This window comes from Bos mutus, chromosome 7 (genome assembly GCF_027580195.1).
Source record: "Bos mutus isolate GX-2022 chromosome 7, NWIPB_WYAK_1.1, whole genome shotgun sequence".
Classification (NCBI taxonomy): Eukaryota; Metazoa; Chordata; class Mammalia; order Artiodactyla; family Bovidae; genus Bos; species Bos mutus.
The window spans coordinates 61411562-61416316 of record NC_091623.1 but is presented as its reverse complement, the minus strand read 5'-3'; positions in this window follow the sequence as shown (position 1 = coordinate 61416316).

Below are 4755 nucleotides of genomic sequence, written 5' to 3'. Positions count from 1 at the left end.
CTCCTTCCAGGAGACTGGTCAGAGTTTGCACCAAGGCTGGATACAGGAGTCATGTGGCATAGGGGGAACGACCAGCAGGAAGCAGCCCTTCCCTGGCCTCTTGGGTTTCCGGCTGTCCTCTACCTCAAGTCCCGCAGTAGAGACTGCAGGATGCGGGCGGAACAGGAAGCAGGTCAGAGCTTAGACCCCCCTGCCTTCCACCAGAACATATGGCATGGACGCCTCATACGCAAAGTACTAGGAGTGCCTTGGAAAGCCCTGGAGATGGGGATGTTTGCCTTTTTAAACAGAAGAGCCTCCTATAGCACGTGAGTCCCTGGGTCTCTTAGGAGAACCCAGAGACCATGGTTCCCAGTGACTCATCCAGGCTTTTTAGAGCCTGAAGCTTATAGAACATGGAAGGCTTTCTTTGAGAAAATAGGATACACAATTGTAAGTACAAGTTTGGAAGTAATTGAGTGAGAAAAGAACAGGACTTGGGAGGGATCCATGTAAGTGAGAGGCCTGGAATCTTAAACTTCATGTGTTTCAGGAGCTCCAGGGTGTCCTGGAACAAAAGGAACAACAGACTGATTCCAAATCGGGAAAGGAGTACGTCAAGGCTGTATATTGTCACCCTGCTTATTTAACTTAAATGCAGAGGACATCATGAGAAATGCTGGACTGGATGAAGCACAAGCTGGAATCAAGATTGCTGGGAGAAATATGAATAACCTCAGATATGCAGATGACACCACCTTTATGGCAGAAAGTGAAGAGGAACTAAAAAGCCTCTTGATGAAAGTGAAAGAGGAGAGTGAAAAAGTTGGCTTAAAACTCAACATTCAGAAAACTAAGATCATGGCATCTGGTCCCATCCCTTCATGGCAAATAGATGGAGAAACAATGGAAACAGTGACAGACTTAATTTTGGGGGGCTCCAAAATCATTGCAGATGGTGACTGCAGCCATGAAATAAAAAAGACGCTTGCTCCTTGGAAGAAAAGTTATGACCAACCTAGATAGCATATTAAAGAGCAGAGACATTACTTGGCCAACAAAGGTCCATCTAGTCAAAGCTATGGTTTTTCCAGTGGTCATGTATGGATGTGAGAGTTGGACTATAAAGAAAGCTGAGTCCAGAAGAATTGATGCTTTTGAACTGTGGTGTTGGAAAAGACTCTTGAGAGTCCCTTGGACAGCAAGAAGATCCAACCAGTCCATCCTAAAGGAACTCAGTCCTGAATATTCATTGGAAGGACTGATGCTGAAGCTGAAACTCCAGTACTTTGGCCACCTGATGGGAAGAACTGACTCATTTGAAAAGACCCTGATGCTGGGCAAGATTGAAAGCAGAAGGAGAAGGGCATAACAGAGGATGAAATGGCTGGATGGCATCACCAACTCAATGGACATGAGTTTGAGTAAGCTCCAGGAGTTGGTGATGGATAGGGAAGCCTGGCGTGCTGCAGTCCATGGGGTCACAAGGAGTCGGACACAACTGAGCAACTCAACTGAACTGAACTGAGGATGTCCTTAGTAAAGGGGCCACAAAGACACCCATAGGTGCCTAGTCCCTGAGTCCACAGGGATTTCTGAAGCAACCCCCATAGTCCAGAGCTGCCCAATGGGGAGGAAACCCCACTCCAAACCTGGCCTGGAGCCAAGGACAGGGGTTGATACCAACTTTACAAGGGACTCTATGTGACTTGTCAGAAGATTCCTCCCATGGCTCTGTCCCTACCTCCCCCCACCTCCCCCAATAGGCACAGGCTTCCCTATAGTGGAAGCATTTCAGCTCCTCCAAGGTAGCTGTGACCACAAGAATCCTCTGGGAAAAATATGCTGACTGCCCAGTGACCAGAGAGCTACAAGCTGTACAAACGTTAGACTTAAGATGCTCACATATGGAATAGCCAGTGATAAGCAGCTGGCTGGCCAGCCCCTTTCAGCATGTTCTCCATCCCTGCAGCCATGAACAGGTGAGATACAAGCAGGTGGGAGGCAGCTCCACATAGTGATATGCGAGGCAGAGATGAGGAAGTTAAAATATTTTGCAATTTTGGAAAAAAATTACTTTCAAAGGCCACGTGCGAAGTGGAGAGAGAAAGAATGCTTCCTTCTGGCCAAGGTGTCAAAGGGAGACTTCAGGAAAGGAGACAGTTAGCTCAGGAGAAGCAATGGCAGGGTACAGCTTAGAGCAGGAGGCGTCTGCAGAGCAATAGTCTTCAAACTGGGCCCAGAGGGGCCCTGGGGAAGAGTGGGGAAGAGAAGGCCCTACCCCCTTCCCAAACAGCTCCATTCCATCTGCTTTATATATTGGGTTTTCATTTCAACAAAGGATTCTTCTGCAGCTAAAAATAAGTCTGAAAACCACATCTCTGGGGGGAATTTATTCAGACAGACAAAATGGGTCTGGAAAAGGCTGCTGCTGGAAGGGATCCAAGGGAACAACTGAGTTTGAGTCAAGAGCGCTGAGAGGTGGAGTCTTACCTGGAACCAAGGGGTTGGCCAGAGAGATTGGAAGAATGAATCTGAGGGAGCTGAGAAAAATTACTCTAACTTGTATTAGGAGCAGAAATAAAACTAACTTAGCAATAAAGAAAACACATAGAGAAGGATGGGACCAGCTGATGGAGGAATGAAAACAGAAGAAAGGACCTGATTAATGTATAGAACCTAAGCCAGATGAGCCAATGGCCAGCCAAGGCCCCATAACTCAGCTGTTTGGCTCCTACTGCTGGTTTGCCAGATATTCATCCTCTGTGGGGAGTGGCAAGCTGGGGTGAGGGGAAGGGGCAGGACAAAAAACTTCTGAGAAAGCAGACAAAGACCTGAGGTGACACTCCTCCATTCCATTCCATTGCCCTTGTCTTTTGTGAAGAAGAAAATTTTTCCCAGATGGCCTCCTAAAAACTCCTCCTGGGGTCTCACTGACCCCAGAAATGAGTCACATGGCCACACAGAGGTTTGGGGATTGTCAAAGGTTGGCTCAGACTAATGTAATGTGTTTGGGTTATATCATTGAGAATGTTTGAATCTCCTGTAGAATGGAAGAAAAAACAACAAAAAACCATGCAAAATTAATAAGATCTGTTAATTTCAGATAGTAAGCTGATAACTTGTGAGAAGTGCTAGATTTAGAATAAATGAAACATATGGATGTTGAACACAGATAAGAAAGATACAAGAACACAAGAGTGTTATTTGCAGATAGAAGGGGATGGAAAAAGTAAGTTATAAGGTAAGGATCCTGTTAATGCCCGATTGACAGCTGTCATCCCCAAATTAACTGTCTTGGTGACACCCATTCTCACCCCATTCTGGCCCATCCTGCTCTTGCCCGGCTCTCGCAGGGTCATCAACATGCTACAGCTGTAGCCAGGGGTACTTGCCTGTGTTTCTCTGGTAGAGCATGTGTTGGCTCCGGGCACCTTCTGCTTGCTAAGGCCCTTTATTCAATCTCAACTCTGGTTCTCATAAGCATACTGTCAGTGGGCAAGGATGCTGGGGGAGAGAGAGAGAGGGGATGTGAACACCAGGACTCAGGATTCAGGCAGTGTGCACCTTCCACTCTACATACAGTGAATTGGAAGTGGATTTACCTACCCCGCTTCTTTCCCCTTGTTTATTACTGCAAGTTTTAAACTGAATCCTTAAGCTAAGTGATTCGACCATCTTAAATTGATTTATGAGTCCTTCTGTTCATGACCTCTGGACAGCTTCCCTGATAAAGCACTTGGAAGCCACATGGAATCAAGATAATTTCCCATGTGATAGACAATAATGGTCAACCTTTAGGACTGAGTGCATTACTATCTAAATAAAATTGGAGTCCTGTTATAAAGAAGGGGAGAATGGCTGAAGTCAGCTGTTTGAAGTCACAAGAGTTCACTTAGTCTAGTCTTCTGACTCGGGGTCAGATATACTGAGTTCATTTGAGACAGAGTCTATTCTTCTGATTAAATTACAGACACAAGGCCTTCCGAATTTGTTGTCATCTATGAAATCCTCTTGGAGGGAACGCCTGGCTCACTTCTCAGGGCCCTGCTGGTCCAGGCTATTATGGTTTTATAAGTTCCTAGACTGGCTAAACACTGAGGTCGTTTCATCATTTACACGACAAAGATTTCCTGAGCACTTCCCATGTGCTGTGGCTGTGAAGATAACGAGGCACAGTTACTGCCTCCTGGAGTTCAGAGTTCAACAGGAAAGCAAATATAAAAAGTGTTTAAGATAATAACATATAGCCGAACTTGGCCACCCCTTTAAGAATCTGCCCTCAGCAAAGCAGTGTCGGGGTCCAATGAAAGGCATGAGCACCAACATCCTGAAGCCCAAATCCTGTACCCCCATGTACCAACAACCTGCTCTAGTCTCTTGCTGCCAATCTCCACCTCAGCCCAAGCTTCCGAGTGGGACTCGCGGTACCCCCTGCCAGGGGTCCAGAGGATGTGAAGATGGAGAGGGAAGAAGTCTTCCGGAGCTGACACTCAGACGCAGGATCTCCGCTGGCCCCCGCAGTTACTAACACAAAGGATGAGCCCACCCTAGGCAGCACACTGTCTAGGAATGCAGCCAGGGCCTTTGGGGAGCTACAGTAGCTCTTCCAGGCCTCCACTGAGAGGATGACAGCAGGTCAGCTCACATTACAAAAATCCCATCTGCTTTCTCGGCATGCTCCTGCACGGCTTGGAGTTGTACAAAAAAAAAAGTAACACAAGCCCTGCTGCCTGACAGCACTAGCTCCTGGTGGTGCCATGCTCAGCAGACCCC